Source organism: Cyprinus carpio, unplaced genomic scaffold (genome assembly GCF_018340385.1).
Source record: "Cyprinus carpio isolate SPL01 unplaced genomic scaffold, ASM1834038v1 S000006759, whole genome shotgun sequence".
NCBI lineage: Eukaryota > Metazoa > Chordata > Actinopteri > Cypriniformes > Cyprinidae > Cyprinus > Cyprinus carpio.
The window spans coordinates 2,031,257-2,059,131 of record NW_024879356.1 but is presented as its reverse complement, the minus strand read 5'-3'; the positions used below and the strand labels follow the sequence as shown (position 1 = coordinate 2,059,131).

General features: G+C 36.7%; 1 pseudogene; it reads left to right on the top strand.

Moving 5' to 3' along the window:
• LOC122144797 lies at positions 1-27,064 on the top strand (annotated as a pseudogene).
• Positions 27,065-27,875: the final 811 nt, after the last annotated feature.

Below are 27,875 nucleotides of genomic sequence, written 5' to 3'. Positions count from 1 at the left end.
AAAGACTAAAGATGTAAATGCCCACTGTACTGTAACTGCAGGATGACTTTAGTTCACGTGTTTGAGTGGCATCAGTGTATTGACAGCATGATGCTGGAACTATATGAACCACAAAAAAAGAGAAATCCCTGTCTTCAAAGAGCAAACACATTTGAAGCAACAAACATTTCGCCTCCTGCGATCTTTTCATCCTTTAAAGCCTAATTTGATCCCGATTACGGAAGACTTAATTGAACCTACACACCAGAGACAAAATATCCTTATATTTATTAGCAGCGATAACGTATTGTTTATATGTAATGAAATCCGACCGACTGTAAGTCTTTATCCGGACTGGAAGCGATTGTGTGCCAGCGCGCTCTAGAGCCGCTGGAAACACCTACGTTTTGTGAAATTTTTTTTAGACGGTTTGTCTGATCTGCTATGATATGATATATCAATAAAATCTTTTCGGAGAGCTGACCGAACTGTACAAAATCTCCATGTGGCGGTGAATTAAGCGCCTTTTAATACAGGAAACGTAGTTAATGACGACTGCGCGCAAAGCGCCAATTGAAGTCTGCTTGAGTGTGTGTAACCCGCAGCACTTCCCAAACTCATCAGACTGCAGCGCTGAGCGCACGGAGAGGGACTGACGGCGCTCCGTACACCCAAACAGAGGACATACGCTAGTCTTTGGCTAATTTCTACTGTTGTGATGCGCATTCCCGTAGATCCCAGCGCCGGCCGGAGGTTCAGTCCGCCGGTGTCGGTGAAGATGACTGATGTGAACCCGAGCGCAGGACAGCAGCAGCAGCAGGACAGCGCAGTGGTGCCAAGACTCCGCGCGCAAGAGAACCGCTCCATGGCCGAGATCATCGCCGACCACCCCGCCGAACTGGTCCGGACCGACAGTCCGAACTTTCTCTGCTCGGTTTTGCCTTCTCATTGGCGGTGTAATAAAAACGCTGCCGGTTGCGTTTAAGGTGAGAGCTTGTTTTTAAATTGGCATTTGGAAAACGCGTTAGTCTTTATGAATACAGTCATTTGTTAAAGTAAAATGTGTAACATTTACACTAAACGAAAAGTGTTTAAACGATTGTTGTGTGTTAGTTTTTATATCAGCATAACTTTATCCAGTGAAAAATATGAAGCTTGTGCAGGTCAGGTCAGGCCGTTTTAACACACTGCTGACAGCACTGACAAATACTGAAGTAGCCTACACTATAATATTCTAAACACATTTAAACATCATTAATGATAATATATCATTTAGCAAAATATGCAAAGTGTTGCTTACATTTTAAGTGTAATATGTTCAGGGGATTTAGATTGAATATTTTTATTGCCATTATGATTATTTAAAGTAAAATATCTATCCATAGCGACCCATCAGTTTTAAATGATGCAAAAAAGTACCTCATGTAATTTCATGAATTTTAGTCAGTTTTGTTGAATGTGTGACTGAATTGAGCCTTTGTACTATTTATACTCTTAGAAGAGTGTGTGAACAGAATTTTTTTTTTTCTTAATAACACTAGACTTTACTGGAACAGAGTTTCATTTAAAAAGAAATAATGAAATTGCTCTGGCATTATTCACTTTTTGATGTGTAATTCTGGCCTGTGGCAGACAATCTTGTGTTTATGGTCAGGCCTCTGCAGGTGTGGTTAGCTGTTAGGTAATTTGCCAGATTAGTAGCTAGATTAGTAATGATGAAATAAAATTGCATATGCAAACACATCGCCTTAGGTGCAATATGCATGTGACTGATGTACCGAATGTAGTAATAAATCTGATGTAACCTACATTTTTTAAACCTTATTAATGTTTAATAAGGATAATGATAGATATACATGCACACAGAGTAAACATGCAATAAAAATCTAAATCTAGATTTATTTAATAAATTAATAATTTTTCATTATTTTTCTAGGCACTCACACCAGCACCTTTTTAGACTGCTTCAATCAATTTTGCCTTTTAAAGTTTAATACATAGTTTAAGAAATGATAATAATATTTTAATAGTAGTAACATATAATATTATTAATGATTATAATTCATTCATATATTTCTTTCCACATTAAATCTGCATAAATATGCACGTTTATGCAGTTATTTGCATAAATCTTACTAATAATAAGTTGAACTCACAAGAACTGTCTGAGGAAGCTGCTGAAAAGAGCGTCTTGCATATGTGCACATGCACAGTGTAAAACATTGCATCATTGTTCTCTCCGCAGGTGGTGGCCCTGGGGAGAGGTTTCTGATGGGACAGTGGTCACAGTAATGGCTGGGAATGATGAGAATTATTCAGCTGAGCTCAGAAATGCCTCAGGTGTTATGAAGAACCAGGTGGCCCGCTTCAATGACCTGCGCTTTGTGGGCCGAAGCGGAAGAGGGTGAGTCCATATTTTGTCAGTTTTCAGTTTCAGTTTTAAATCCCTTAACATGCAGGTTATTGCATGTTCATTGCTTGTTTACGCTTGGTCGTGAAATCCAATCAAACATTTGGCCACACCTTTTTTATTATTACTGATTTCATTTTAGAAAATTAGCAGCTACCAAACAATGAAATAACCCAAAAATGGAAATATGGGTATCATGCATGTTAAACATATTATCCTGGGATGCTTTTAAACAGTATTGAAGGAGTTCACATGGATGCTGGACTCTATATGATGCTTTTCAATCACTATCTAGTCTCAGCCTTTACAAATTTATTTAATTATTTTTTAAATTAAAATGCTTAATTAGGTAGAATTCCAAATAATTGGGCCATTTTTTCCCAGTCATCTCAATGGCTAAATGTGTCCCAATTTAATTGAATACAATACACGAATGATATGTAGAAATAATTAATATTTACCTACAAAATGATTTTAAAATACTTTATCATTTACATTATAGTTATTATTATTTTTTTAATCCTGTAAAAAAAATTCATTCAAGCATGCCCAAACTTTTTGACTGCTAGTGCCACTAACAATACACTTCATGCCAGTTTATGTGTGTTTACACAGGCTTACCCTATTATAGACTGTATTATCACACCATGCGTTTTTCTATTAGGCTTAATCATTTTGTGTTTATCTACACTTGCACAATGTCATGTGGAGAAATCCTCCAGGGAGATTTGGTAGCAGAGGCACGCGGTCACACAGGGACACATGACATTCTTAGAATAATTATAGTCAGTCTGTATACTGAGCTATCAGTTACGAGCCAAACACGTTGTGAAACCACATCACCACATTGCCGGTAAGAATGCACTCATTAAATTACAGGTCTCTGTGTGTTCTGTACTAAGGTTTCTCAAACCATTGACGGAAAGCTGTCTGCGTAACAGTCTTTACAGTGTGTTATATAAGTTTGCGTATTATTATTTTTTTTAATTTTGAAGTGTTACATTTTGTGCCTTTAGAATCACTGCACAAAATTGTAAAAGTAATGATGCTTCCTGAACACTTTACCTGTCTGCAATTGGCCAATCAAACAGATGGCCACACCTCCACACTCCCACCATTGGTTGAGCCAAATTGAGAGTCACAGGCTGCATTCGAAATCTGATGCTACCTTATTATTTTGTAGGCAAAAAAACAGTATCTGAAAATAGGCTCAGAGAAATATCCGCTAGGAAGAAGAAGAACAAGGTGTGGGAGTGATTTTACCATTTTAAAGGGGGAAACGTTGTGAATGAAGGGGAACTGACTTTCTTCAGAAATGTTTCGCTGATGTTTTTTCATGTTATAGCCATAAAATGCTTAATAAAATTGTGTTTATTTGCATAGCACTGGGGTAATATGGTAACTGCTGTATTTCTGCTTGTCCAAAAGAGCCACCTACTGTCAGAGAGTGAATTTGCATTTTCATTCATCACATCTGCTGCTTTTGTTCTGTAAATTATAATGGTTTGATAAAAAAAAATAAGTGCGCATCTGATGTAAAAATATTACTTTCAAACAATTTTCAAACACACACACACACACACACACACACACACACACACACACACATATATATTTGAATTACTTTAATGAATTACTTATTCGAAAGAAGTACCTACTCACAGAGTATGTAATATTGGATGCAGCCAGATGCATATTGTTGTCTCTTTATGGGGGAAAATATTTTAACATATAAAGGTTTACAAACTTCACCTTTACATTTAGTTAAAAAATGTTGTTTAAAGCTTGTACACTCCATACAAAGGTGAAATAGCAACGGGAATCTTTTGGTTCTTTGATTCGTAAAGCTTTATGAGTTTTGACACTTGAGGTTTCTTTGATTTTCAGAAGATTCCAGGTCACAATGACATGCTATATATTGAATTTCCTATATGTGCAAATTATTTTACATTATGAGAGCCATTTGGTCGTATTTAATTATATTTTATGATCCCAAGTCTTTATAAAATCAGTGTCAGCAGATGTGCTGAGATTCCACCCGTCTTGCCAGCTGTTTCCACCCACTACTTCCTGTCTCCAGCAAACCAGGGGCATTCATGAGTAGGAACCATTGGAGCGTCATGTTAATCCCTTGTTCCCCTGTGTTAAACCACCAGAGAGCACAAATTGTCTGGAAACGGTGTTTGGGGAAGTGAGCTGTCTAGATTGCTGATGCCAAATTTCCCAGCAGCGCACTGATCTTCATTCTGAGAAGATTAAAATTAAACAAAATACTAGTACAAAAAGTATGCTGAAATCATTATGGCTAATACTGCAATCTTTAAATGTCCCCTGAATTATAAGCTCAAAGTGCTCAGTCTTGCTTTGACAGTGAGTAAAGCCCTTTAATGTTTTTGTGTTTGCACAGGGAAGAGCTTCACCCTGACGATTACAGTATTCACAAACCCACCGCAAGTGGCCACTTACCACAGAGCCATTAAGGTCACGGTGGACGGACCGCGGGAGCCCAGGAGTGAGTACACCTTATATTACATACTGCTGTGACTAACCACATCCATGAGGCCTGTCATCACGTTCACCTCTCTGTTGGGCCGCAATCGCACCTCATCAAAGGCTTGCGGTCATTCGGTGCATGTGCTAGTGATTGATTTATTTATTTTTTGATTTCTGCCTCAATCTGATGTCATGAAATCATTGCCAGAAGTAATTCTCTCTGGGTTGGCAGATTGATGACTTTGAACAGATTGGAGGTTTCGGGATTGCTGTTACCGTATAGAAATATAAGTATAGCAATAATTTTTCAGTTTTATGTTTAAAAATACAGATAAAAGTTCCACAATCCCTTCCATGACTAATGCGGAATTGATTGGATATATATACTATAATTTTTGAGTGAAATGGGATATTCAGTGGAATCATTGAATATTTTTGGAAAGTTGTGATCTTGTATGTGACGAGAGGGGAAAAACTTCATTTAGCATGTGCTCTCCAATTCATGAACGAATCACTGGTTTCTTTTCTTTTTAATGAATCAGTTGAACCATTTGCTGAATGATTCTTAATCAAATGCTGGAGTCATAATACTGAATCAATCAGACGACTCACTTCCTCACTGAATCGTTCATCTGACTCGCTCACTGACCTGCAGGTTATCGTGTCCTGTGTAAAATGAGTCAAGAGCCATTACTGTGATGTGACTTAGAAGGCAACATTACAAATTACAAATTTGTAAGGTTTGGGAAACGGTAATCAATCTGTTCTGACTGTGTTCATGTGACTTGTGCCCTTTAGTTAAAGATACATATACACAACAGTTTTGTCTTGATAAACAAAGTTTTAAAGTCAACATGAATCAAAATTGACCATATTTTAGAGGTATTAATATTTTATATTATGAATGATTCATCAGTGTGTGTCATTCCGATAGTTCTCTAAATACAGTATTAAAGATTCAATAGACAATATTTTATATTATTTACACATTTTAGATTCTTATTAATATTTAAGTAATATGTCAGTAAGTAATAGTAGTAGAATAAATAATTGTAGTAGTATAATAATAATATTAATTAATAATATTAGTAAGCATTATTATAATAAAAAAAATTACATTTTTTAAAAATATTTTCTGTACAGTATTTTATTCAATTGTAGCTTTTTAATTTTTATATTATGCACATAATTATATTTTTTAAACATAAGATTTCATAATTTAGGAGTGGCCCACTGCAAAAACAAAATCCTGCTTTGAATTGTGCACAACACCATGAATGTGCACTGACAAAATAAATAGAGTTCATTATGACTTCAATTTAACTATAGAGAACTGACACTTTTCCAGGATGTTTCATGGTAGCCGGCCGGTCTGTCAGTGTTATCTTTACAAGCTGTCTGTCTGGGCGTTAGCTTAGTGTCTACACAGAGGTTCTACATAAGGTAACATTGTGCTTGCATCAGCTTGTTTTAATGGCACTTGTAAAAGAGCGAAAAAAAAAAATCGACTACATCTCTCAGTGCCAACTGGTCTGGCGAGCAGCTGTTTTACTTTATTATGAAAAAATATATACTTTCGTCTTGGCGTAGAAATCAAGCCTATCACATCCCTAACAACATTTCTGCCTCTCTTATTCTCTCTGACTTTTAGACTATTCTCAATGAACACATATGGTACTAGTATTTAGAGGCACTTAGACACAACGGCTGTGTATGGTCTTGATTCTTGATTGTATTACAATGGCCTCTAGCAACTACAGGCCTCGTCTTTGATGTTGAAGACTTCCTCTATTCCTGCTTATCTATAAGTGAAGTTTTGAAAGGCTTGCAGGTCGTGTTATTGTGCGTAGGAACAGATGAAAGGGTCAACGTACCAGAGGTCTTTTATGGAGGGCTTTTTTGAACTGCTGATTTGATATTGTAAAGCTCCTGTCTCAGCTGTGTCTTAAACTTTCTTCTGCTTTTAATAAGCTGTCAGATTGCGATTAAGAATGCCATCTGTATCTGTGGCTACGTTTACATGCACCCAAATAATCTGTTTGTAATCGGATTGACGGCTCAATCGGATTGAAAGATATAAACACCTTAATGGATCCGATTGAGCTCGGTCGGAATGAAATTTCGATCAGATTGAAGGGGGTGGTTTATTCCTCTTCTAATATGATTGAGCGTGCATGTAAACACTCGATCGGATTGAACCACGAAACTGAAAGAACTGCGCACATGCAATGACGCAGAAATAACATAATGACGTACGACGCACGAAGAGCGGCTCTTCCTTTTGAATGAAGTGTTGAATAAATGCGTGTCTTGTCATTATAAAACTCTCCTTTTACTCGGCAACTGTGAAGCGGTTTATATGTATATTTATCCATAAACGGGTACATATTAATTCTGCTGTTAAAAACAAATAAAGAAATCGTGTGGGAGAGTGGTTATTATGTGCAAACATTGAGAAACTCGATATTCACGTTTCACTTTCACTTTCACTATTTGAGCAGTGTGCGTATGTCAAAAAAAATCTATTCCGATTTGAAGCTTGTGACATATAAACGCGCACATCAACCCGATCACTTTATTAAGCGTTCATGTAAACACTACAATCAGATTCATCAGTCGTAATGAATTCAGTCCGATTGAACCAAAAAGTGTGCATGTAAACGTACAGTAGCCTGTGATACACTAAATGATTACTGCATATATTGGGTAATGTTGGCTGTGTATTGGCGTAGTAATGCTTTACTATTTTTTAAAAGAAGAAAATGTATTCAGTTTGCAATTACAATGTTTCAAACACTGTACTGTATCACCATCACATGACCTTATTTTATTGAACGTAAATTCAGTATGTGATCTCCAGTTATCAATATTTTAATATGCACTATATTAAACAGGCAGTTTGTATTATTTTCTTTGAAAATGTTTAAACATTTTATATTATTAATAATGTTTCATTTATTATTTAAGCATTAAGTCATATTGAAATAATTATTATTTATTATTATTAATATTGCGCAATTAATTGTGCACAACTAGACCATTAATATGCACAAAACAAATTTATTTTGAATTCAAGTTGATTTGATTTGTTTATAAAAAAAAAAACTTATTTTTAATCCAGCTTTGTGTAAAAATGTCTTGGCATGTTAAAGACTGTGGTTTAAAAGTTCAAAGTCATCACACTGGAAAGTTTAAGGGCATTGCATTGTGGGATTCAGTATTCAGTGCAGTGCGTTATGGCTGCAGACTGAAATTGCATACTAACATACAACCTACTATTACTATTGCTGCAATATAACTACACTGTTACTAGTTGGTAAAATTTTTATTTTGCATTTTCATTATAAATTGTATTAAATTGCAGTAATAGTTTTTTTTTTTTTTAAGAATATCTATATATTTCCTATAGTTATTGTAATGCTTAGAGTTTAATTTAAATAAAATGAGAATTGATGCCTTGGCAGCTAGTGTAAATAAGTTTGAGGTTTTTGTATTTCATTTTATTTCACTTAATGTTTATTTTAATGAACCATAGGATAACTTTATGAATACCTACTACATTTACCAGAAAAGGAAATATTGTGTGAAATATTGTGTCCCATAATGCAATCCACTGATCTAGACCTTCCCTTTCCAAACCACTATTGTTAACATAACTGCTAACTGGCATCCCTTTCCTGAATTGAACGTGCAACATGATGGGGTCATGTGACCAGCATAGTGACATCACATGAGAACAATCTAGCTGTGAAATGAAATTTTGTACTTTCTTTTCTCAAATATACAGTAATAGGTTATATTACAGTCTTGAAGCAACTAGAGGAACATTCATTCTGAACACCCATGGCAGTTAAAACAAGTCACAAAGCATGGCATCAATTAAGCAAAGGCAGGGGAGAAATAAATAAATCCAAAAATAAATGAACCTGGTCAAACATCACCTGCGCTCTGAGCATGTACAGATGTCCATGCGTTCGCTGACACTGATCGTTATGGGGAGTAATCACAGGTGCCCTCTTAATAATTTCACATTTTTTCACCCTGATTTTATCGAAGAACGCTTCATTTACAATTCTGCCTCATTAGACCTCAAATTGGTGTTAATGAGAAAGTAATTAGGGAAGAGGCCCGTCTTGCACGTTCAGACAATGCTTATAGTGTGCTGTCAGCCAAACACCTGATGGAACATCTCTATGCATTTATATATTTGGAGAATCATAGAAATGAGTGTTAACGTGTTTTTGTACATAAAATTCTGAGTATTTCAGTCAAAATATCCTCATTATGTCCAGTACGGGTGGCTGTACTGTTCATTTGGGTGGTGTTTTTTCCTCATCCACCACACAGGCCTCATTCTGAGGTTGATATCCAGTGCAGGAAGTGTATAATGTGTTTGTGTATTTAATAGATCTTGATGGGTGCCATATGAACTGTGAACAATAGGGCCAGGAAAGCGCTAGTCTTTGAATGTGACAGACGTCTCTCAGTGAGTTTCTTCTTGATGGCTCACACATGGCTCGTTCTGGTAGCCAGAAGTGCTCAGCAAGTGCACACACCTGTTTTTTATTGAAGTTGTATCATAACAGTGCAGGACTGCTGTCTTAACATTTGAATTGAATTATGGAGAGAGTTTTTTGTTAGTGTAAAGGTTATTGCAAGAGGAAAGTCATGGATATGTTGTAGCTACTTGTTGCTGAACGGCTGCCTTTCCGTAAGCTGACAAACATCTGAATGAAGTTAACAATGCTGTATTTATATTTTTGAGACTTATAATCACAATGAACTGTACTGTTTTTAAGATGCAATATGAATGTTCCTGCATTTATTAATTTACTGGACACCTTTTGTCTTTACTTTATTTAATTTGATTAAAGTAATTTCTGTTTCATCAACTGATATTGTTATTATACATTGGAAACTGTGGATTCAATTTAATTACATAAATATCAAAAATTTACCTTTTAATGTCATGCTAAAAGGTTAGAACATGTGTTCCATCTCATAAACAGATGAAACATTTAAATTTAAAAAAATAAAATGCAATAATATTCTTGATGCCAGTTTTATACTTTGATGCTTTTTTATGGTCTTTGAATAACATTTCTTATTACAAAAATGTACAGAAATAGCACAATATCAGGAGCACTTCAGCATGTGTCTTCCTCATACAGATGACAAAAAAGTGCTCACGTCATGTGACTTAAAACAAGCATTTTGTTGGTTACTTTAATCTGTGCATTATTAATTCCAACAGTTTAGTGTCAGTGGTAAGAAAGTGAATTAAATGATTTGTAATCATTTAATAATATGACTTGTATGTTGCTTTTTTTTTGTATGCCTGTCCAATGTAAACAATAGATGCCTGCTTGTGGTTTGCTGCTGCTTTCCATGAAGACTGTGTGTGTCTATGTGTGTGTGTCTGTGTCTTAATAGCGCTCATTAAGCGTCATTTGATCTAATAGTCGGGGTGGGGTTGGTTTAAAACTAACATACCTGCACCGGGGGCCCTGTGTAATTATGAATTCAGTGGTAGACTGTCACTCTGCGTAACACCTTTAGGAAACGCTCTATGCATCTTTGTCTCTTCGCAGCTCAATCACAGCAGTCGAACGGCACGACTGTTAGAAGTTGCAGAGACCGCAAGTACTGTAAATCTGCTCGAAATCCCCTTTCAAGCAGATTTGCTTGAAGCTAAAATCCCAAATCTGACACATGAGTCTCATTGTTTTGACAATCTCACACATCAACAAGTTGAAAGGGGATGATAATTTAGCCTTAGCAATAACAGTGGCTGATATTACAGTAAAAAACAAGCAGCTTTGGCGCGTCGTGGGGCGCTCCTTTCAAACAGACCACACAAGACTGATAGGCATTTGATTGAAGCTTACAATGAATGAAGTAAAAAGAAGTGGGTTCGCTTAGCAGAGGCGTCACTTTGGGGAGAGTTAAGTTTACAATGGGAACCTGCTCACATAAAACCAACCAAAACAAGAGAGGAGAAGGAGAGAAAAACAGAACCGCAGGCTCGATCCGTTCAGGCTGCGTGTGAAGGTGCCAACCGCCGAGGTCGCGGGCTCAGGCTGTGTGTTTGCGTCTGGTTTGGATAGTTGCTGCATACATTGGTGCTGCATCATTAGAAGTTGAGAAATACCAATGGCGCCCGGTTTCGAGTCGCACTGCATTCATATCCGTGTGGAGGTGATGAAGAAGTGTGCCTGCGGTATGAAAAGGGCCGAGGGCCTTTTGCATTGGTGTGTGTGTGTCTCTGTACCCCTTCTCCGCTTGGCTTGCCTCCTAAATGCTGAAATGTAAAGACCACACAGACACCTGGCAGTACTCCACAACAGCCTGGCTTTTTCCTCCCACTTTCCTTTTTCTCCTTCCCCCCTCTCTCTTTTTCTCTGATTTTCTTTTCCAGTTTATTCCGTTCTTCCGGCTGACTTTCTCAAAAACCCTTGTTGATGATGGCCGGTGATGAATTTCCATAATTTCCGGGCTGCCGTATGTGCGTCGCCCCGGACGTCTATTCGATGTGAAAGATCTGCAAGATGTCTCTAAAATATTCCCTGTCAGCATGTTAGAATTGACATTCAGCAGAGCTGTTTTGTGACATTTACAGTAGGCTCACCCACAGGTAGTTATGTCTTATACCAATGTTTGTTTGAGTTGAAACACCATCATTGATGGAGACAGATAGTGAAGATATTTTGGGTTATATTAGCTTTCTCTAAAATGCGTTTTCTATTAAAATATTGGAGTTGACATGGAAAGCACTTGTTAAAGGGTTAGTTCACCCAAAAATAAAAATTAGCCCATAAATTACTTACCCTCAAGGCATCATAGGTGTATATGACTTTCTTCTTTCAGACGAATCCAGTTGGAGTTATATTAAAAATTGTCTTTGATCTTCAAGCTGTTTCATGGCAGTCAGCGGGTGTTGCAGTCCTTCAGTCAAAAAGAAGTGAAATAAAAAAAATCCCATCCCTAAAAAAAGTGTCTCACACAGTCCAGGGGCTGTGAACAAAGGCCTTCTGTAGCAAATCGATGCGTTTTTTTGTAAGAAAACATATCCATATTCAAAGCCTAATAATCTCTTTAATGTAGCGTGCGTTCAACAGTTGCAGCCCCCTCGGGTGATGACTTATGAGGTTAGCGCTGTGCATGCGCTGGGAGTCTTTTGAAAACCAAAGTTTGTTAACTGGACCAAAGGAAGCAAAGTTGCCATTTCTTTATCAAGGGAAAAGACCAGTTGTCCTCTTGGCTTATATCGAAAGTCCTCTGGACATTCTTCTTTACAAATCCTAGTTTATACTTCTAATTCCCCAAGATCGTTGTTTTGTTTGAATCTCTCCCCCACGTTTCCACATTGTCACTTCTGAATGGCACACCTGTGCAAGCCGACCTCCATAAGTTTCCGTTTACAACAGGAGCCAATAAAGCTAGATTAAATTGATTATTGATGCGTTATGAATATGGATATTTTACTAACAAAAAGGCATTGATTTGCTACAGCGCGAGGCCTTTGTTCGACTCCGGAGCTGTGGTGAGACACTTTTTTACTCTTATCTCTAATGGATGGGCACTTTTTATTTAATTTCTTTTGGAGGACTGATGCATGCAAACACCCGCCTGATTGGGATTTTTTAAAACAGCTTGGAAAGACTCAAAGACAAATTTTTAATATAACTCATTTGATGCAATCTGAGAGCTTCAGATCTTCCATAGACAGCAAGGATCCTAACAGGATCGAGGCTCAGAAACGTAGTACAACTCACGACATCGTTTTAAAATAATCCATGTGACATCAGTGGGTAGGCAACACGTAATTTTACGAAGCTAGCTACGAGAATTTTTTTTGCTGCGCAAAAGAAAACCAAAAATAATGACATTTATTCAACAATTCGTCCTCCTCCGTGTCACCCTGTAGCGCCATTTTGAAGAGTATCACATACGCAAACAGAAGTATATGCAAACGTTATGAATGTGAATATGCTTTTTAAATTCAGATCAAAAATGTAACCAACATAACGAGTGTATCCCCATACTGTGCTGCTGAAACAGAACAGCATATTGTGTTTATTAGGGGCTGGGTAAAAAATAATCAATATCATTTTTACGGAAACGATATTGATTACCAATGTTGCCAAGTCCATGGACATTGGGCTCACTTGCGTGGGGAACTGTTTTTCATGTCGGGTTGATAACGGACCCCAATAACATAATTATTTAGCCCCCTGAAGTGGGGCAAATTTTTACCAGGGCAACCCACAAAAAGATGTGTATTTTATCTCCGGAACACAAAATTTTTATCGGGGGGCCCCCCTCTAAACATGATTCGGGCTAGTTTTAGTAGTAGGTGGGCAGGTTTGTTGTGAACCGGATTCGATTCTTAAATCCTAAGAATCGAATAGTCCTAGCCTGTTTTCAGTTAATGGATGGAACATTAAGGGCACCTCCCATCCAATATATCGCAATAAGCATTGTGCAAAATGTGCTTTGGTACTTTTAACAAAGTCTCAGATTTCAAATTCTGTCCATTGTATTGCGGGGGGGTAGTATTCAAACAATAAATGCCGTTTTAGGCTGTTTAATGTGGAATGACAGATCACTTGCTGCTGTAGCGCGGGTGCCTCCAGATCAACAGAGCGCAGCAGCGTGTGGTGCACATGAACTAATCATCTCCTCCCACATTAATACCAGCTTCAGCACAAAATAAACATGACCTAAACATCCGAAGGTAAGTTAGAGAAAGAGTAGAACTTTACAATCCATATCCTGTCTAATGTAATTGCTCAAGCAGTGTTTCAGTCGCACAAAGACCGTCCATATAACGGCTTGTAAACAAATGTCATGTAACGTCACATTTTACTCTCAGAAAAAAAAAAATATCGGGACCCTAAAACTCCATTATTCAGCTAGAAAAATAACTGAGATAGAGAGAGGGGCATTTTGCTAAATCTATGCACCATATAAAATATTAAATTATAAATTTTACTGTTCTTCAATGTTTAACTTACGTCTGAAGAAATCCATCAAGTTTTTATGACAGCCACCATTATGTTTATATTTAAAAAAAATGAATTGAAGTAGAAATTATATGTAATGTGTAACTTTATTATTTTTAAAAACTTCATTAGGGTGTAATTTAACAAATCAGTCAAATTTAACCTTTAATATTTATAGTAATTGTAGTACCAACTGACTGTCATGTATATTTTACAGCATTAGTTGAGAGAATTTTTTTCCTTAGAAAATTTGCCATGTGACTGTACCTGAGATATACAGTATATCCAAAAATAATCGATAATTGAATTGAATGGAATCAAATTGGTGAATCGAATCGAAAGCTTGTGAATAAGAATAGAATCGAATCATGAAATTTGTCTCAAAAACTTGATGCGGTGTGACAAAATACTATAGAACCACTGATTATATCATAGAGATTCATGAGGACGATGGCGAATAGTTTGCAGATCCTCAGTACCACTGACAAACATATAAGTCTTGTAAAATCTGTTGGTAAGTACTGCCGCTCCATGAGTATAAAAAGAGTACGTGCGAATCATTGAATCTCGAAAGTGATAGTGAAACTAAAAAAGCGACCGGCATGCATTCAAAAGGGGGCGGGGGGTGGGGGGGTATCACGATGCCGGCACACAATCATGATCTCTAATCACCGATCGGAGATGGGACGATGACATCGTCTATCGGCCCAACCCTAATGAGGATGAGGTAATAAAAGGACCGCATTTTCATTTTGGTGTTGAACACTAAGCCCTTTAAGATTTTTTTTATGTGTTTTGAAAGAGGTCTTAGTGTTCAACAAAAGCTGCATTTATTTGACCAAAAGCCCGTAATACTGTTGAAAGATTATTACAATCTCATCAACATTAACCATTAAACATATTTCAAAGTGATTGCCTCAAAGAACGCATGTGACACTCGGACACCACAGTTGGCACAGACACTGACTGTGGCTCTTAAAATCATCAGATTTCTGTGTGTATTTCTCATCGCCTATCAGGTTAATTCATTCTTGGTCGTGTACGTGTTTTGTTTTTTGAGTTCCCTTGCCCAAACAGCTTCTCATGCTGTACGTCTAATATTCAGCAAGAAAGCTCAGTCAGTATATGTCCACATCTGGTTAATTTTTTTTTTATTATTTGATTTGTTTGGGATCAGTTGGGTGGTGTGGCCAGACCTGACTCACTAACCCCATCATTCAAGGAAGCCTGAAAAACAGGAATTACCTTCCATGAAAATTCTCTTAGCTCTGTTGATTCTCAAACCGAGTAGATAAAGATCTGTGTCAGATGGAGGTGGTCCACATCCCACATGGCCATCTTAAACATCGGGCATGAATGTGTAGCGCTTCCGCTCTGTGAGTGGTTTTTTTTAGGGACATGGGAAGTGCTATGCTAACGAACATCCCACTCCACTGGGCTGGGGAGGAGAACAGGAATTTTGGGCCTTTCACCTCCAGCAGTTAATCATCTGGTTTCTGGCACTCTATTAAATACCTCTCCGCCTAAAGTGTGAGTCCGTGTGCTCATTCCTTTACTCTCTGTCACTAGGATATTTTAAACCCTTAAAGTCATGAAGCCTGCATGTCAGCAGGGTTCTAGTAAGTAATCAATTTTGACGGAATTGCAAAAAAAAATAAAAAAAGTTATTTAAGCGGGGCACTAAAACTTCCTAAATACACAATATCATTACAATATATCGTAAGTTAATGATTCTGTAAGGTTAAATGCTGAAGCCACCCTGGCAGAAAAAAATAATTTTTAATAGGATAGTTCCCACGAAAATTCAAATTGTCACATTTAGCTTTCCATCTCAAGTTGTTCCCAAACATGTATGAAATTTATTACGTATCATAATGTCACTACTTTTCCATCATACCATAAACTGTTAATGTCTCAAACTGAAGTGGTTTCTTTTGTTTATATGTCGACTTTGTCTTTTTGTGTTTTATCCCTCGTTTTATATATATATATAGAAGCTATATATAGATGTGGACAAATCAAATGCAAGAAAATATTGCCAAATCAGTACACAAAACCACTAGGCCACCAGCTCCAGCCAACATTTGATTTTTTTGTTTCCCAAAAGCATACAGAAAAGACTATTGTATACATTACATAATTGTCACAGTGTGGGAGAGACCATCATTTAGGTCGTTAACTGTATTTGAGTCAGAGGTTCTTCATTCACAGACCAAGGTCCCGTGACAGCTGTCCCTGGGCCAAACCTGTCGAGCTCAACAGTACAAAAGGTGCTTGTGATCTTTCTAGCACCGAATCTACTGGTTGGATTTTTATCCACACCATTTGGATTGAACCTAAAACCTTTGTGTTAGGCAGCCCAGATTGTTAACCACTTGGCTGCCATCCCCCCCAAGAGATACTTCTTGGGCGAGCAAATGTAACCGGACACATTATACAAACTGAGGTGGCTACATATTTCCTCACAGACAGGCAACACAAACCAAGCCAACTTATACATTCCCGAACTCTTGCTGCAAAATTCCCATTGAGTGGCGCAATTCATCTCTGGTGTTCATATTACCTGTATGTGGTATTATTGTAAAAATTTCTGCTCCAGTGATTCTCAACACTCCCAGAAAAATGTAAATATCACCCTCGCAAATCTGTCTAGGGAGGCTGGATCAGTTACATATGCTACATGGAAGACTCTAACCCCATTTTCAGATCAGAGTCCGCGGTCTCCACTGAGTTACACAGAACATTATGTTTTATTATGAAATCACCATAAAATTACGTCCTATCAAAGCCACATCTTTGTCCATTCTTATTTCCCCTGCTAATGATGGCGTTAGTATCACTCTGTCTGGATTCAGATTGTCACAAAAAGTAATAGTTTCGCCTTTTTATAGCGTAGATAAATTGGCCTTGTGTGAAAAGGTATGGTTTGCTCAAGTGCTTGCACTTCCTAAGAGGTTGAGTTATGGCTGCTTTTAGCTTTTATATATGTCACATTGCTCACGCAGTTCAAAGGTTTTAGAGTGCACTGCAACAATGTCCGAAAATTACACTCTGAGGGCAAGCTAATGATTTTTCAATTAGCTGTAAAGTTTTTCATTGTGATGAATACTAATTATTTGTCTGTGTACTTTCTCATGATCTACAGAAGACATGCATGATGTAAAGAGGAAGTGTGTCATTTCTGAAAGATTTGGGCCCAAAGGGAAAAATAATGAATGTTGTTAAACGGTTTCTTAACACCTTCTCCCACGGTTAAATTTCAGAAAATACAGTATGCGGAAAATGTGAGTTCTTGCTTACATTTTTGTCTTGTTTTTCAGTACAATATCTAACATTTTTAAATTAAAACGCATTTATTTGAGAAGCGAAGGTGATTAAAGGGAATATTAAAGGATTGTCTGTAAAAAGGGTACTCACTTTTAGTCCACTGTGATTTAGAGAGTTTGTTTTTCATGGAACAATTTGCAGAAATGTAGCATTACAACCACTCGCTCACAGTGGATCCTCTTTTAGTGAATGGGTGCCTTTCAGTGTCCAAACAGCTGATAAAACCTCAGAAAATCCACAAATAACCCAGACTCCAGTCATTCAAATTAACGTCTATGAAGATAAATGTTTTTCGAAAATTCTTCAAAGTAAATGAGTTTTTTTTAAACAACAGCAACAACCAATTCGTATGATACAAAGATTAATTCAAAAAGGGGAAAACCCAAAATAAATTTTTTTTTACAACTGACAATTTTTTCGTGTTTTTTTGATGAAACTTTTTAGAATTAAGTAACAATTTAATTTTTTTCAGACATTAGTACCAAAAAAATTAAATTTTCAATTACAACAATAAAATGTTCAATCTTAAATTCTGTTAAAACAAAAGAAAATTTGAAAAAAAAAAAATTATTAAGATTTTTCCAACCATAGAATTCAAGATATAAACTGTTCAGAAACCATGTTTTTAAAATTTACCTTTTTTTTTTCCCAAAAAGAAGAAATTCAAAAGGTGTGGAAAAACTAAGGGGGAGTAAATGATGACAAAAGTCAATGTCAAATTTTGGGTGAGCTATCGCTTTAAGTAAATGCCTTGATTTAAAAAAAAAAAAAAAAAAATGTAATGGAAACCAAAACTAAAAATACAAAGTACTTTTTTTTTCTTTTTTTTTCCTTTTTGTGAAGAATTGAGAGTGGAAATAACCTCAGAAACTCACGCAGACACTGAACTTTTAAAAAATCACAAATCCAGATTTGTAAAGGGCTGAAGTTAAGCCAGATTTTTGGGGGGGCGAGAAGGGGCCCTTCTCTAAGGGAGTTAGCAGCACTAGTTTACTTATAGCTGTCTTACATATTAGATACTAAAAAATGAACCTTAATACGGATTCATCAGTGTTCATATTCTAGCATCTAAGTGCTTTAACGATTTTGATTAAAAAATTTTTTGAGTTTTGCTGCTTCTTTGTTCTCTGGCGAAAGGCGGTTGGGTCAAGATATAGAGTTAACTTTGTTCTCGTGCCACTGGAGCGCTGCCAATCCGCAGGAGTTTCTCTTTTCCTGTTTATTACTTTCCCAGCCTTCCAGAAAAAAGTGCTGCAGTCTAGGGAGACTGGCCCTTTTAATGTGGAAAAAGGGGCTATTTGTGTTTTGGGCCGCACTGGCTTATCCTCCTCTAATTTGCCGAGATAGACTTGGGCATGGTCTTAACGCTCTGTTAGCGTTCCGAAAGGTGCTGGCCCAGTGTCTCATTGCTTTCCAAAGAGGTGGCATATCGGCCCTGTATTATATGGGTTTGTCTTGTCTGGGAAGGGAGTGTTCAATGTGTCCCAACAAATGTTATTATATGCCAAGCATAGCACTTCATTGTCAAGGCCAAATCCCTGCCCTGATGGGACAGATTAATAGATATTTTAAGGGATATGGAATATGTATATTTAAAACTTTTTTTATGGAAATGGAAATTAGATTCGGTTTGATTCCCTATGCAAAGTCACAGTAGATTGTGGCTTGGGAAAAACTCAAATGCCATGGGGCATAATGAAAGCTCTTGTAAAGAGGGGAAATGGAAAAACCCCGTTCATAGTCAAACCTATGCCATACATACACATCATAGATGGCTTACATTTTCATGCTAGGAGATATAATCAATTTTAAGACCCACTAAAAAACTTTTTACAGTAAATTTTGTGTGGTAATGTGTGTGGTGGGGGGGGGGGGGTTATGTACTGTATAAAAATTAATATAATGTTGTCCGATAGATATACTTTCTAATAATATAAGTTTGTATTTAAAATTTTTTACATTTAACACTTACATAATATATTTAAAATTACTGTTGTCCAGAATACATTTAGTGTGCAAAATGCGGTATGATATAAAAAATATATCATATTTTAAATTACACTGGGAAGCTTCAGAATCCAAACAACCCTAGAAAGGGACAGAGGGGGTTTTGGGGAATGGATAGATGTATATCATATTAACTATTTAGGGTTTATGTATTTGGCACACATTTACCTAAAACCCGTAGTTATGAGTCTTTTTGAATATTCAAAAGAACTGGTTCATAAGAATCATTTGTTTTAATGAATCACATACTGTTGCTTGTTTTACATGGAGCCCTTGAGAAGCAGACGTGAGAGTAACATTGCTTTTATATCCGTCATGTTAGAAATATGTTTGGTTGGATTTTTTTGAGAATTTTTTATTAAAGGCAGTATGTTGATTGCAGGGCACAGGCCAAAGTTGGATGATCGCCGAAGGCTGGACGTCTCTGACCCTCTGAGTGAACTGGAGCGTATCGGCAGACCACCATGCGGGTTACGTGCCAAAAGCAACGCCACGGCCTTCGCTTTGCAGCCCCAACTCCTTCACACCTCAGGGGCAGACTCAAATTACAGGTATGAGATTTCATAGATTTCTGTAGATTGATAACCTTGCTTATAAGTATTTTCAAAGACAAAGATAGATAGAAAAAAAAACAAGTGGATTTAAGAATTGATGGATCTCTTTGCAGCCACAACTCCTCACACTCTCTATATACACAATATTTTAACTTCTTGATGTTGTTGTAATTAATCAGTTTTCCAGGCAATGTTAATTTACTAATGTGCCCCATTTCTTATGTTCTTGTTTTACTGATATCATTTGCACACAAAACCACATGAATGAAATAAAGATCCTTTAAGTCGCCGCTAAAACCCGTCAGTCGAATTTTTGTTTTTTTTAGGAACAGCGATATGTTTACTCATCCTCCCCAAACATTTCAGCATATCTGGTGTCTGTCACTGTTACAGTAAAGTCTATTCGTTCAGCAAAAGGTGGTTTATCTGAGCTGAAATCGCACACTGCAACATGATGGACAAGTGGAAACCGGTGTGGACAGCCTAGGGCAGTGCGTTGTGTCACTGTGACAGAACAGGATATCACCTGTCATTAATTACTGCTCTGAGAGCACATGTCCTCTACTCGGGTCTGTTACTGTACCGTGGGCAAGCCAAGTGACTGAAACTGAGAAGGAATGCATCGTATTTGTTGACTTTAGCGATTATTTTCCCGCTTTAAAATTGATACTTGGCATGACAGAAAGCTTGAATTATGAGGCGTGAAAAAATGTCATCTCAGAAAACATTTGAGAATGCCTTCATTTAAAGCTTTGCCCAAGGGGGTTTCATTGTATTTGCTTACCACACAAAGCTCTATATGAGACATACAAATATAAATATAACAGTTGAATTGTCAGTTTTAATTTTGTTAAAGACAGGTTATACTGATTAATTAACATGTGTGACCCCGGACCACAAAAACCCGTCATAAGGGTCAGTTTTTTTCAAAATGAGATTTATACATCATCTGAAAGCCCGAATGAATAAGTTTTTTAATGATGTATGGTTGTTAGGATAGGAAAATATTTGGTATAATATACCAAAATACAATACAAAAATTTGAAATCTGGAATCTAAAGATGCAAAAAAATCTAAATATTGAGAAAATCGCCTTTAAAGTTGTCCAGATTAAGTTCTTAGCAATGCATATGACTTATCAAAAAAATTTTAAATTTAATATTTACAGTAGGAAATTACAAAATATTTTCATGGAATAAAATCTTTACATAATATCCTAATGATTTTTGCATAAAAGAAAAATATATAATTTTAACCCATACAAGTATTTTTGGCATTGCTACAAATATATTCCAGCGACTTTAAAACTGGTTTTGTGGTCCAGGGTCACATATAAAAAATTTTGGTGGAGGAAAACCCCAGATTTATGCGTACTGTATATTTACAGTACCTCAGTCTTTTCAAACCTATGCATTTCTTTCCTTGCAACACACAATAGAAGATTTCTGAAGAAGCTGACAACAAACAACTTCATTTCCCTTGATTCCATTGTATTTTTTGTCCAAACAATAGAAGTCAAAGGGAACCGAAAATGTTTAATTTGTGTGTTCCAAAGAAAGAAAGTTAATCATAAAATTTTGAATCAACCCTGCAAGTAAATGGTGACAGAGTTTTCATTTGGGTGGACTATGCCTTTAACTACATTGCTTTCTTTAATTTTTTTTTTTTTTACTTTTAATCCACGCCAGGCTCGTCTTCCCCACCCTGGTCATATGACAGAGTACCGTCGTTTCCCGAGGGCCCATGGCCTCCCACTGTGCACTCCACCACCCGCTCTCGTCCAGCGGGCCCCGGGGCTGCCTCCATCAGCGATGTGCCCAGACGCCTCCCAGGTAACCTCCAGCCTCAGCCCTACAGGCAGGTGCGCCCCCTACCCCTCGCGTCAAACACTGCAGTGGGCAGCGGGGAGGTCACATGTTTTATGGTGGTTTGTGGCAACATTTAGAAAGATGGGGATTTGTGTGAATATGCAGCTCGCTTCATTTATTACAACCCTTTTGAAAAGATATTTGAAATTAAAGTGAATTTACTCTTACAAATCCTAAACATTTTAAAAGATATTTACAGTTTTTTTAAATTTAAAATGTGCAAATCTCATTTTTAAAACGTCTCCCTGAAATGACAATTTCTAACACATTTTATCATTTAAATGGCACTAAATTTGGTGATTGAGCTGAATTTGAACCTCATTTGCAGAAAAAAAAGTAGATTTGGTGCGCAAAAGAATCACATGGTGCAGCACCATTTCTCAACAAATTTTTTCAACAAACAACCAAGCAGAATTGCAAAAATAATAACAAAATTCCCAAGCAGGTTTCTGAAAAACTGCTATTTAATTTAACAGCATTAAAAAAAATGCACACTTTACCTTTAACCAACTGTTTTTTTCATTTAAATGCTGCCATAAATGATAAATAGATTATGCTAAGTTATTCTATAGGAGCTCTTGACACATTGCATATAAAGCAAAAAAAAAAAAACTTGTTGCATACAGTAATATTTTTTGTATTATTTATATGCTTTTTTAGGGTTTTGATTATTTTTTTTAACTAGTCTTTAATAATTTTTTTGATTTATTTTTTTTTTTTTGTAGTGTGCATTTATGTATTTTTTCTATATTTATACATAATTTTACTTTCATTTAAACTCTAGGAACTTGTTGTTAACTGTAGTATGGATGGTTAGGTGAAATACATGCAGTTTTTTTTGCACTAACATGTGCACAAAAAGTGCTGCAAATCTTTTGGGGAATTTACTCCCTTAATGTGGTGGAATGACTTTCAATCAGAATTCATGAAAAACGACAATGAAAGATTGTTTGGGAGGGCTATTTTTCTTGAACTGCTCATTTTTTCTGTAATGGTTTGTCAGTCATATTTCTAACAAACCATAGCATTAAATTTCACAGGCCATAATTCCATTAGAAACCACACGCCAATTCGCTCTCGGCCTTTATTAGCTACTAGTGCTGTGTATAGCTGTAAACGGAGACGGACTGTAAAATTGACTGCACCATGAGAGTATTTTTAAAACTCGGGGGGGAGAGAAAAAAGGTTTCCTTTGCTCCTCTTTCCATGGCTTTGATCCTGCGTAGTATATTGTTAATAACAGACCAAGACATAATAACAGGCCAGTGGCGGGCAAATAAAGCCGCTTTATAGCGTCATTACGCTTCCCAGAGAGCCTTAAGGAATGGAAGGCCACTCGGTGCCCGACTTGCACCCCATAAGCCTATTTGTCCTTATGTGCCCTGCAACACCCAGAAAGTGTCCCCTTTTAAGAATAAAATGTACTGTTAGGACAAACTATTTTTCATTTCCAAACACCCGTTTGATCTGGTGCCAGGTGAAGTGTTCTCATTCTCTCTCATTTACTGCCATACCTACACTCTCATCCATTTCCTGAGACACCCGGAGAGGCTTAAAGTGATTACACAAGAAGCTCCCTCACCTGAGCGCTTGCTGCCAGCTTATGGACGCCTTCCACCTGCCTGTCCGGTTTAATTAGTTTTAGGTATATCATCGAGTTCATTTGATGCTAAAGCCATGAGCTTTTGTTATAAGAGGTGTGAGGATAAGGACAACTGCTCTTTGACTGTCTCCCTCCTGCAACTTACTGTAAAGTCAAGCAATATGCATTGTTGTTGTCTATTGCAATACCAAAGTCAATCCGATTTAGTCTTTGCAGCATTGTTGTATATTTGTAATATCCTTCCGTACTCAAGGGGGCGATGGATTTACCTCAATGTTTGTGCTATTAAAAAACTTTTGGGTGTATTGTTATTCAATCATGTCAGCTTTAAAGGTAAAGTTTGTATTTTTTTTGTGAGCAAGCAAATTGCAAATACTTAATTCACAGATTTTCTGAAAAAAACTGCTGTTAGATCAACCAGCAGTTTTTTTTTTTCAGGAATCTGTAGAATTTAAGTTATTTGATATTAGAAATCATTCTACAATGTCTTGTATATTTTAGCACTGAAAAAAAATATAACACTTCACCTTTACCAAGCTTTTTTTTTATTTTCTTCAAACTTCTGCCTCTGCCATAACAGTCTCATACCTGAAAGGAGAAAAAAAACTATCTGGTAAATGACAACAGATTATGCTGAAGTGTACTTTAGGCAGCACTTGACACCAAACAAAAACGTTTTGCTTTACAGTGTTATTTTAGTCTTATGTATTGTCATAGGTTGTTTAAAATTTATATTTTGAATTAATTTGTTGTATTTTTATCATTTCCACATTATATATTTTATACTTTATATTGACTTTTACTGATTTTTTGTTTGTTTGTGTTGTATAATTTGCTGGGCGTCATTTTATTTAATTTGTTTGTTTGGAAAATATTCTAAATAGTTCTAATAATAATAATAATAGTGTCTAATCTAATAAAAGTTTCTAATAATAGTTTCTAATAATAGTTCTAATAAATAAGTAATTAAATAGGTAATTGTAAAAATCTAAATAATTCTAAATATATGTAATTTTTTTATTTCTAAATTTTTATTATTTTATTATTGTTTGTAGTTACTATTTTTAAAAATAGTATTAGCTTTAGCAATACTGGTTGCAATATTAATTATAGGTCTGATTTCATTTCACGAAAAAAAACACACGAGAAAAGTGAAATCGGAGCTTGAAGCATATGTGTTTATGTATTTGCCTGTCAAATTTAGAAAGTTATTAGGTTTAGGCGTTTAGCATTGTAGCAAAGAAGAGTAAAATACTGACTGCATTGTGTTGTATGGTGACTATCAGCATTCCTCATGTCAGACATGACTTAAACGTGTTAATAATACCATAATATGTTTGGTTTCACTGTAAACGAATCATTCTTGTCAAAAACATCATTAGTTTTACAGACTAGAGCATCCTGTTCTCAAGACCAGCGCCATCTCGTCTAAGGCTGTTTGGTGACTAGGAGAGAATGTATGTAAATACTTTTTTGCTTTTTATCATTCAGTCTCTTATTCAGAGCACAGGCAGCTCTGTATAGCCCGGGGGCAAGGAGAACCATTATCGTCAGCTGCTCTCAAACCAAAGATTTTGAATATCAAAAGAAAGGGGGGTGGGTGTAGAGGGGAAAAGGAGACACGACTAGCGTTAGCGACTAGCCGTGCCTCCAACAAATCACCCACATTTAACGCATGCCACCCAGGCGGAATGCCCACAGGACGCAGACATGGTGACAAGAAAGAACGCCGTGTGATTTATGAAAACCTGCCTCCGCGCCAGGGAGGCCGAGGCTGTTTTTCATTTTTGTTTTTTTGTTTCCTCTACCCTGGCACTAGCGCTAGCGTACAAGACCATTAGCGGTTTCTGCTTTTTTTGGAGGGAAATAAAGAATATGTTAAGGAACAGAAGGGCAGATGGACAGTTTTTGCCTGTGTTTAATGCTGAAAGAATACCGGAGCCCACACAAGTGCAGACGTCTGTCTCTCTCGTCTACAAATGCTGCTTTGCGCCCTCTAAACGTTTCCAAATGTGTGACCGATTATGCATCCTAGTTGGTGTTTTTATGTGCGGCAACCAATACACAGATGCACACACACACTTTTGTATGGCAACAGGAAACAGTTAAACATGCACCAGCATACAGAAAGGCATATAAATACCCCGGAGACACAAATGAAACTGAGGACATAAAAACCGCACCACATGAATACACATACACATGGACTTGTCTGTGACAAAGAGGAAAAACCACAATGAAGGGGAAGCCAACTACATCGATAAACTGTCCTCCTCTGCATGTCTCTAATTTAAAGTTACTGGTGTTTTTTTTAAGAGTTACATTCTTGTCATTTAAATTGCTTCTTTTTCTTTGTGTTTTTTTTTTTTTTGTCTTTTTTTTTTTCCTGTAGTTTTAAAATGCAGCTGGATGTTTGTAAAACACATTTTATATTTTATACATATGTTTATAGGAACTTAATACCTTGGTTCAGGGAACGGGATAGCTAAATTGATCAAAAAAGCTAGTATATAACATTTTATAATGTTATAAAAAAATTTATATGTGCAATAAATGCTGTTTATTTTGAAATTTCACTTATGAGTGTGTCCTGAAAAACATAATGCTAGCATGTGTTCCCACAAAAATTATGGAGAAGCAGACTGTTTTATTTTCGATGTGAGGTAATATAAAAAAAAAAAACTCATCAAGAAAATCAGCACTAAAAGGATTTCTGAAGGATCATGTGACACTAAAGACTTGGAGTAAATGATGAATGAAAATTATCTGGCATTACATTCACAGGAATAAAATTACATTTTAAATTATATTCAAATAGAAAACAGTTATTTAAAATGTAATAAAATATATCAGTTTTTATTGGGTTTTTATCTAATAAAAAAATTTGTCACTATGATAAGACAAAAAAACTCATTTATACTTCTGTTAAACTCCTTTAACTCCTGGGGCTGGTGCAATAAACTGTGTTAGGTCCATTCTTAAAAAGTTATTCATGTATTATATTTTTTTTTCTTCAAGACTGAATCATAACTCTTTAAATTTCAGTTATCAACGGTAGATTGGTCTTAATTTTGCATTCCAAAAAGTTTACCCCATGACTTCGTAGTTGGTCAGATCAGCTCTTAATCATTAGTTTTAACAACATAGTGGGAATATTTTGTGCACTTAGTTAAACAGGGATGTAGTTAAATGAAGTGGGTTGTTGTCATGATGTGTTAATTGATGGAAATTTCTGTTTTTTTATTTATAGTCTTCCATACTTCTATAAAAAGTAACCTCCACCCTTGTTTCTGTAGGTTCGACAGAATCTGAGTCCTTTTCCTGGCCACAGTTTGAGCCGTACAGTTCTTTCCTGCTGTCTCCTCCCACTCACCGAGAGCCGATTTTCCAGTCCCAGAATGTACACTACCATAGCCCACTTCACGTACCACGACCACTGGCCCCGTCACCACCGAGCATCGTCATCTTGGCCAGCGCTCACTACCACCTACCCTTCCCCCGCTCGTACCCCGGCTCCACCCAATAGCCAAAGCGAGACCCTTATCAGAGCATCAGCAGCACACCTTATCTCTACTACGTCGCCTCCTTCGGGCTCCTACCATTCTCTATGGTTCCAGAGGAGACCGATCGCCCACCCCGGATGATGCCAAGCCTTGTAGCTAGCGCATCCACGGGAACCAGCCTGGTCAACCCCACCTCCACGTTCCAGGCCGATGGAGGTGGGGGGGGTGGGAGGGGATGGCAAGTCATAGCAACTCCCCCACTCTTCTCAATCCATTCTGGTAGAATGGACCGAAGGTGTGTGGCGGCCATATTGAACAGACAATTACATAAAGCTGGAACCTTCACAACAACAACAGCATCGGTTTTTAAAGCACAAAACCATTACTAGGTGATGTTCATCCTCTGTCTCGACTGAGACTACTTTCCCTCGCTGAACATGGAGTATTTATGAGCCTGTTGAAAGGGAAGGTATTTTTTTACATTGGACTTTGTTTTGTTGTAATACATTTCAATCTGTGACTAGAGACACTTTTCTGACCTCTGGCTATTCATTGTCATAGGTGGGATTATTTGAAATTGAAGGAATAGAGATGGATCGAGTATTTCCATTAGCATTATGTTATTATTTATACTATGTCCTTGGCATGTTTTTAATATATCATTGTAAAGCACTGAAAAAATACATCTCCATGTGACAGTTTGTGATCAAATATCTCTTTTTGTGGCTTTTTTAACTTAAGCATTTAGTATTATGGACGTATTTGATAAAAAGTAACTTTATAAAGCCATAGATTAATTAATGTATCTTGGAACTTTGAGTCATAGAGGGAAATATTTTGTCAAAGCATCTAGGTTCAAGTTAATGCAACTACATTAGGGTAATTTAAAATCTGTGCCTTAAATGACACACAGAGCTGTATGTTTTAAGTCGAATCGAATGTGCATTTTTAGAAACGAAATAGGTCTCTGTTGTCCTAAGTACACTACATTTTGTAAAGCAGTTAATATTGCTTGATGCTAAGTGCCTTTTTCACTGTTTTAAAGCTTTAAACCAAAGAAACGGCCACGGATGCCCAAAAGTGTTTGCCAATGTACTAGATCAAGCTTTCTTTGAGGAGCGTGCAT